This window comes from Onychomys torridus, chromosome 8, assembly GCF_903995425.1.
Source record: "Onychomys torridus chromosome 8, mOncTor1.1, whole genome shotgun sequence".
NCBI classification, from domain to species: domain Eukaryota; kingdom Metazoa; phylum Chordata; class Mammalia; order Rodentia; family Cricetidae; genus Onychomys; species Onychomys torridus.
Window position 1 is genome coordinate 150,436 of NC_050450.1, and position 8,351 is coordinate 158,786.

Genomic DNA, 8,351 nt, shown 5'->3' on the forward strand with positions numbered 1-8,351 from the left:
ACATCTTCTGTCTGTCAGGATGGAGATCTAGACTGTCCTAAATGAGTATCCAGAGACTAAAAAATATCTATTGGAAATTTTTGGGCCATGTTTCTCATAATACTGCTGTATTTTAACTCCAATATGTCTCCAAATATCTGGGTCCAAGGTGCTTTGTTTAGGAAACCAAGGACATTTTTTTTTTACAAATTTTAAAAATTTACATAATTACTTACATTTTACTCTAGCGCCTCTAGTCTTTAAAGTATCTTTAAGTAAATATACGAAACTCTGTTTTCTATTTTCTTGGTCCATATTTACTCTTTACTCTTATTCACAAAATTTTTTACCCCAGGTTTACTTTTTTATTTACACTTATAACTTTTACTCTAGAGTTAACTCACCACAGCTTCCACTCCTTTTGAGTGCACTCCTTGTTCTTCTGTGGTGTCTGTCACGGTCTCCTTCACACCTGCCCCACGTTGGGCACCACTTGTCAGGGCCTGCCCACAGTCAGCTGGGTAGCTGGGTAGAGGCGTGCAGATTGAAGAGACACTGAAGAAGACAGAAAAGAGTCAAGAGGCCTGCCAGTCAATGCCAGACAGTCCCGAGTTTATTCCACAGCCAGCTTATATACAGTCTTGAAGGACAGAGGTAGAACAATGCACAGCACAGGCATTCAGCCACAATCTATCCTGCCTCTGTGTCAAGGAGCAGGGTGTTTCATTTTCTATCTCAATGTAACTCTGGCTGGCATCAGCAGCTTGCATCTAGCTAGATAGTGTGTTCCTTCCTGTGGGCTAATCAGGACTTTCCCATAGCCTTGGAGCAAACAAGCCTGAACTCCATTGACTCAGACTAGACTTCAGATTCAAACTGGGAAACTGCATCAGTTATGGGCTCCCACAATCATCCATTTATCTGTTGATGGACAGCAAGGTGGGTCCTAATACTTTTTTCATAGTGAAAAAAGGATTGGTAAACAGGGATGCATATATCTCTGTGGTAGGTCATGGAGTTCTCTGAGTATATGTCCTGCAGTAAAATAGGTGGTCATATGGTAGGTCTATTTTTATTTTTTTTCTGAGAAATCCCCCAACTGATTTCCATAATGTCTGTATTAATTTTCATCCCCACCAGCAGTGAATAAGGATTCCTCTCTCCATATCCTCCCCGGCATTCCTTCAGCACTCTTGATGATAACCATTCTCACCAGGGCCAGACATCACCTCCAAGTAGTTTTAATTTGCATTTGCCTGATAGCTAGGGATATTGGACACAGAATAAAATAGTATTTGGCCATTTGTCGTTCTTTTTTCTTTCCTTTATTTCTTTCCTTCTTTAACTGTATTTTGAGTTCACTTTCCTATTTGTTGGTTGGCAGTTTACCTGGAGTCCAGAGGCTGACTGGTAGGATTTTTGTCTGACACTTGGAGGACACCAGCTGGTTCCCCAAAGGTAACTGAGTTCTCCTGCTGCGAGAGACAAACCGGAGGTTTTATGTCTCTAGTAGGCAGTGACAATGCATGTTCTTCAGACTTTGGCTTGAACTTGGACCTCCTGCTACCCCTGGCTTGGGACTCCGAAGCTTGTGTGGTCTCCAGTGTCTGCGGGGGTTGGCCAGGCTGACACTGCAACCCCTGTGTAGTGGATAGCCATCCCAGCATTGGCCTGGAAGTTCCAACCCCCATTGAGGCTTCAGTAATGATCACGCCCACAAGGCGGGGCAGAGGAGAGAGCGGAAGACCGAGGATGAAGAGGAGGTCACGCTCTTGGTTCGGGGACGCTGGACCAGGAGGTAGACCGAGCAGAGTTCTCCAGAGAACACCGCCGGACTGTGCTATACCTTTGCCAGACCCTGCAACCTACCCCTTCATTTGTAAGTTACCCTACAAAATAAACCTCCCTTTTAACTACGTGGAGTGGCCTTAATAATTTCACCAATACCCCTGCATCTCTTTCCCGGAAGCCTGGAGGTCACTCGGGGCTTTATTTTGGTAGTACTGCAGCTGCCACCACCTGTCTTGCGCACTTGTGTTGCAGCAGCTGCTCAGCCAGCAGGCCATTGGCTTCAAGTTCCTGCCTCAGCCTGGCGTGGTTTTGCTGCCAGGGATCATTGCTGTTCTCATTTTGCCATCTTCTTCACCCAGTTGGCCAGAGCCTGCAGCCTCATGTTCTCCTCTGACAGCCTGGCACCCTTGTGCAGAGCAGCCTGCAGTTGTGCCTCTTTCTCCTCCTAGCGCCGCTCTGCTGCGGCTGCCTGAGCGCTCAGCTTCTCACATTCCCGCCACTGTGCACCCAGCTGCTGCTCCAGAGTCTGCACCTGGTGTCGTGCTGTCTCGGCGGGTGAGCTGAGACTGCCTGTTTGCGCCTGTGGCTTTACTCTGATGTAGAGTCAACTGTCTTTGCAGACGCAGCACTTCCCGCTGAGACTCACGCTGCAGCCGGTCCATGTAGTTAGAGTTTCCTGCCTGGCCCAGTCAGGACAAATCTCTCTTACCCGCCAGTCCCACAGTCGCTCAGACCCAACCAAGAAAGCACACAGAAACTTACATTGTTTACAAACTGTATGGCCATGGCAGGCTGCTTGTTATCTACCTTTTCTATCTTAAATTAACCCATTTCTGTTAGTCTATACTTTGCCACACGGCTTGTGGCTTACCAGTGTCTTTACATGTTGCTTTTCATGGCGGCGGTAGGCGGTGTCTCTCTCCAACCTTCTACTTCCCAGAATTCTCTTCTCTCTTGTCCCGCCTATACTTCCTGGCCACTGGCCAATCAGAACTTTATTTACACAGAGCGATATCCACAGCAGGTCCAAGTCATTGATGTTGCACCATTGCGTGCAGGTGGTGTCCTCTCCAGGAAGCGAAAAGCTGCAGAGGTCCGGGGTGATGAGCGCCAGCAGCAGGTGGCACTCTTGCCTCAGTGCTTCCATCTGCTGGTCCTTGGCTTGAAGCACGCCAGCATGTTCTGACAGGTCCTGAGCGCGATGATGGGCAAACACTTGGCCCAGGTCCTGCAGGCTCTCACCAGGTACAGGATCGCTCAGGGCCCGAAGGTTGGTCTCCTGCAGCTTGCGGGCCCTGTCTTCAAGACGCTGAGCGAGATGGGTCAGCTCTGCACGCTTCACCTTGAACCACTTCACTTTCTCATGGGCCTCATCGGAGCGCAGGTCACAGCAGCGGCGAACCAGCACCTGCAGTGCCTCGGCCAACCCTGAGTTCTGCCTCACCAGTTCGTTGTAGTCCTGACCGTGTTTGTTCTCAGAGCCTTCCTCTTGTAGAACACTAGGTTTTCTATGTATTGCTGGTAGCTGGGCGGCGGATGGGGACTGGAGGTGTCTGAGATGGGTGCGCTGGTCGAAGAGGCTCCTATCTCCGACTCAGAAGCCGGGAACAACTCAGTGTACTGTCAAGTGAGCAGGAATGTGCTTTCGCCAATGATTCATGTGAGCTGGCACGCGTGGGCAGCAGGTCGTTTGGAGAGCTAACCAGGATGCCAGTGCTCAGGCTTTCAAGGGATCCAAGTCGACAAGCATACTTTTGGGGTTGGCTCTTCCAAGGAATGGGGAGGTTGGGGGTCCTCAGGTTCAGGCAAGGTGCGCTGCCAGCGGAAGTACTCAAGGATAAATTTAAGAGTTTTGCTCCACTTATAGCACCGCCTGCAGGTGGCGGATGCACACGGCTTCTCACCTTCAGTCTCCCAGTGCTGCAGCAGCAGCAGCACTTCTAGCAGGCCACAGTGGCATTTCACCTCGAAGACTTCTGATGCCCCCGAGCGGCTGCAGTAACCACGGTTTACTAGCTCCTGGGCCAGCTGGCTCTGAAGCTGCCAAGTCTGGCTCACTACAATGTCGCCCTACTGGTGTAGTTGTTGCTTCAGCTGCCGAATCTCTGCCTTCCAGATTTCAGCCTCATGCTTGCACTGCACCTCCTTCTGCAGCTGCTGCAGCTCGCGGAGGCGACATGGCTCCCAACCCCCCTCTCCCCGCTTTGAGCACAGGTGGTCAGCCAGCTTCTGCCGCCCCTTCTAGTCTGACTCCCACAGCTGGTGCACCTGGTTCGATAAACCCAACATTCTGCCCATCTGTGCACTCGCCAGGCCTCCAGCTCTGCCCACAGTTTCTCTAGCTTTTGCCTCTGCTCCTCCAGCACTGCTGTCACTGGCAGGGGCTGCCTGGCTTCTTGGGCAACGGCCACCACCTAAGAGGGTGGGTGAATCGTTTGTCATTGTGGGAGAGGCCAGACAAGAAGCCAGAGCTAGCCTGGTAGTCCAGTTAGCCAAAGGCCCAGCGCCCCTTCTAGCGCCCCTAGCAACCCTCCCCATATCCCTTCCGCCTTGGGGGGGGGGGTGTCTCTTACAACTTGCCGCCTCTCCCTAAGCAGGGCATGAATCCTGAGACCCCTTTCAAAATGGCCTTTGAATTTTCTGGGATATCTTGGGCATATTTCTGAGGTCACACTTCATCTGCTCCATGGCTTTTTGTGATCCATTCCACTCTCTCCTGGACACTGTGCAATCCCTTTCAGACCTAGATCCCCACTGGGAACCCTGGATGGTCGCTGCTCCTGGGCCTGGAGAAAGAAGCCAGAGGTGTGGGTAGAAATGGGTTGTGCTCAGACCTCACCTAGCTCTACTAGGGTTTCTGGGAAAGTGTTTGAATTAGGTTACCGGGAACTTAACTACAAGATATACTTAAATTTGTGGTAGAGCCCAGACCCTCTAATTAGGTGAGGTTATCCAGTGTGGCTGTAACATCTCTGTGCCTACTCTTCCAAGGACCCCGGCTTGCTAAGCATTTTCCTACATCAACTGAAACTTTTATGTTATTTTACAAATGAGAAGTCACTGTGCTTGGGCTTAGTGTCATCTGAGGCACCTATATTTCAAGACCAGTTACTTGGGATCTGTACCTGCATGCCAGTGAAGTATTCTCTTACTGAGTTACAGCCTCAGCCCTTTGATGGCCTTGAACTTCTCATTCTCATGTTCCTACCGCTCAAGAGCCAGAATTACAGGTGTGTGGTGCTATCACCACTGGCTTCCTGTTTTTGTTTTTCTGAGACAGAGTTTCTTTGTGTAGTCCTGACTGTCCTAGAACTAGCTATTGGTGAAATTATTAAGGCCACTCCATGTAGTTAAAAGGGAGGTTTATTTTGTGGGGTAACTTACAAATGAAGGGATAGGTTGTAGGGTCTGGCAAAGGTATGGCGCAGTCCGGCAGTGTTCTCTGGAGAACTCTGCTCAGTCTACCTCCTGTGTCCAGCGTCCCAGAACCAAGAGCAAGCCCTCCTCTCTATCCTGGGTCTTCCGCTTTGTCCTCCACCCCGCCTTGTGGGTGTGACCATTACCAAAGCCTCAATGGGGGTTGGAACTTCCAGGCCAATGCTGGGATGGCTACCCACTACATCTCCCCCTTTTGTCTAAATAAGAAAGTTCTAACCTAATACAAGACTATATACAAAGAGATGGTCATCAAATAATGTCCAGGAGTAATGAGGGATAATGACCTAGATAAGTTGGAATTACAATAAGAGCAAACAATATCAAGCAAAAAACACATAGTAAAATCCAGGGAAGTCTAGAGCATGGGTAGGTGGCATGTTACAAAGATCATTCCAAAAGGTGTCCTATCATAAAGAACCTGAGTCTAATACTTAATATATTCTATCTGAGATATTATATATGTATATATACTAAGTTGTAACTATAACTGCTAGTCTTCAACCTCATCAAAGACCTGAGAAGGAATATAATAATACCTGAGAAATGGGAGAAGGACGCAAGCAACTTTCGGGAGTCCTGCAAGAGTAGACAGAGACAGCTGGCAGCCTGGACAGTCACCTAATGTTTCTCAGCATCGTTGGTGCATTCAAATTGGCTACAGGCCTAGAGTATCTGACAGACCATTTTCAGAAGCAGGAATTCTGAAAGACCATCTTACCCTGTCTTGGCAAAGTATAGTGGTCTCTTTCCTTGTGTCCCGCTTGTCCAGAAAGGACAGCATTTGTACTGTCAGCAGTTGAGGCAAGGGCAGTTCTTTGCCCAGTAGGCCATTTTGTGCCAAGAAGACAAATTTCCAAATGGAAATGTCTTAGAAGCCCAACATTCTCTCGGGATCAAATTGGTGCTGCCAGGAGCAATTGTGTCTCATGTCAACAGAATTCTAAGTTATTTAAATGCCATATTCTCTAGGTCCATGAAGTGTTTGAAGATTACCTGTCCATCTGACCTATGTATTTATAAATCTGGATAACCTAACTAACATAATTATAGAGATGACAAGCATAGGTGACAATAACTCTATTAAGTCTTATCTACCTAAACAACCTAAGGACTAAGGCTTCCTATTAATAAGGCAAACAGTCTGTAAGCAAATGTACAGTAAAAGGACAATGACTTTAAATTGTGACAATACACAAAATATCTTTAACAGAGGTAGGAATGTATAGTGCAATATGCAATATGATAATAATCCTAAATATATATCAGTATACAGAATATCTTAAACAGAAGTAGAACATACTTACAGTATGACAGATATAAATTCACATTTGTATCAATATATAAATATTTCAAATAAGAGTAAAAATATGTGTACAATATAACAAACATAGTTCTGTATTTGTATCAATATACAAATTATCTTAAATAGGAATATAAAAAGTTTATATTTGTATCAACATATAAGAATTCATAACAGTGCAAAGGCTGCTATATTACTAAATTTGTTTACTAATGTATATGATAGTCTACCATAATATCTTATACCTATCCATTCCATTTCTTCTTTTCCCTTTTTTTGTAGTTAAAAAGGAGGTTTATTTTGTGGGGTAACTTACAAATGAAGGGGTAGGTTGTAGGGTCTGGCAAAGGTATGGTGCAGTCTGGCGGTGTTCTCTGGAGAACTCTGCTTGGTCTACCTCCTGCGTCCAGGGTCCCAGAACCAAGAGCGAGCACTCCTCTCTATCCTGGGTCTTCGGCTTCCTCCTCTGCCCCGCCTTGTGGGCGTGACCATTACTGAAGCCTCAATGGGGGTTGGAACTTCCAGGCCAATGCTGGGATGGCTATCCACTACAACTAGATTTGTAGACCAGGCTGGCCTCGAACTCAAGAGATATGCCTGCCTCCATCTCCCTAGTACCATAAAGGCCTGTGCCAGCACCACCTGGCACCACTGCCTTCTTGATTCACCTTTACCTTTATCCAGTAAGGATGCTCAGAGATGAACTTTCCATGCCACACAGCTGGGAAGTAGCTAAGTGGGGATTCAGACTTGCAAAATTCTACCTCCAAGGTCACTTGTGAGGACTCCCTCCCCGGTATTTTAGCCAGGCCATTTATAATTCTGTATCAGACTCACTTGCTATTTGCACTGAATTTTAAAGGTTTTTTTTAAATGACTTATTTATTTTTATGTGCAGTGGCGTTTTGCCTACATGTCTGTGTGAGGGTGTTGAATCCCCTGGAACTGGAATCAGAGATAGTTGTGGACAGATATGTGGGTGTTGGGAATTGAACCCTGGTCCTGTGGAAGAGCAGCTGCTGTGGGATGTCCTTCTGTGTGATGTGAATATGTGTTCCCTTTATTGCTTGATAAATAAAGCTGAATTGGCCTTTGACAAGGCAGCTTAGAGGCAGGCAGGAAATGAAAGCTGATAGACAAGAAGAAGAAAGGAGAGAAAGATGTCAGCTTGCCTCCCAAGGATCAAAATGCCAGCAGACTGGTAAAGCCATAGAACATGTGGCAAAATACAGATTAATAGATATGGGTTAATTTAAGTTATAAGAGCTAGCTAGCAAGAAGTTTGAGCCATAGGCCATCCAGTTCCTAGTTAATATAATCCTCAGTGTGTTTACATGGGTCTAAGCATTTGCAGGACTGGGTGAGACACAGGAAAACTTATAACTGTATTTGGCACCCAACATGGGGCATTGATCCACATAGACCTAAGAAAGCTTAAAGATTCTGAATGCACAGAAATGGAGCCACACTAGGTTTCCTATCACATAGTCTCATGCCAGTAGCAGCACAGAGACTCGTATCCTGCAGCCACTCAGACAAGTGCTGTAAATATGTGCTGTTCTGATTGGTTGATAAATAAAGCTGCATTGGCCTATAGCAGGGCAGGATGCAGCCAGGTAGGAAGATCCAAGAGAGATTGGAAAAGGAGAAAGGAGAGGCAGAGAAGAGATGCCAGCCGCAGCCAGGAAAAGCAAGATATGGAAGTACTGGTAAGCCATGCCCACATGGCAATTTGTAGATTAGTAGAAATGGGTTAAGTTATTGGACCTAGCTAGTGAGAACCCTGAGCCATAGGCCATACAGTCTGTAAGTAATGCAAGACTCTGTGTGTTTACTTGTCCAA

At 46.8% G+C, this 8,351-nt stretch overlaps 1 pseudogene; it reads right to left on the minus strand.

Annotated features, from left to right (window-relative positions):
* Positions 1-1,364: 1,364 nt before the first annotated feature.
* LOC118588559 lies at positions 1,365-4,212 on the minus strand (annotated as a pseudogene).
* Positions 4,213-8,351: the final 4,139 nt, after the last annotated feature.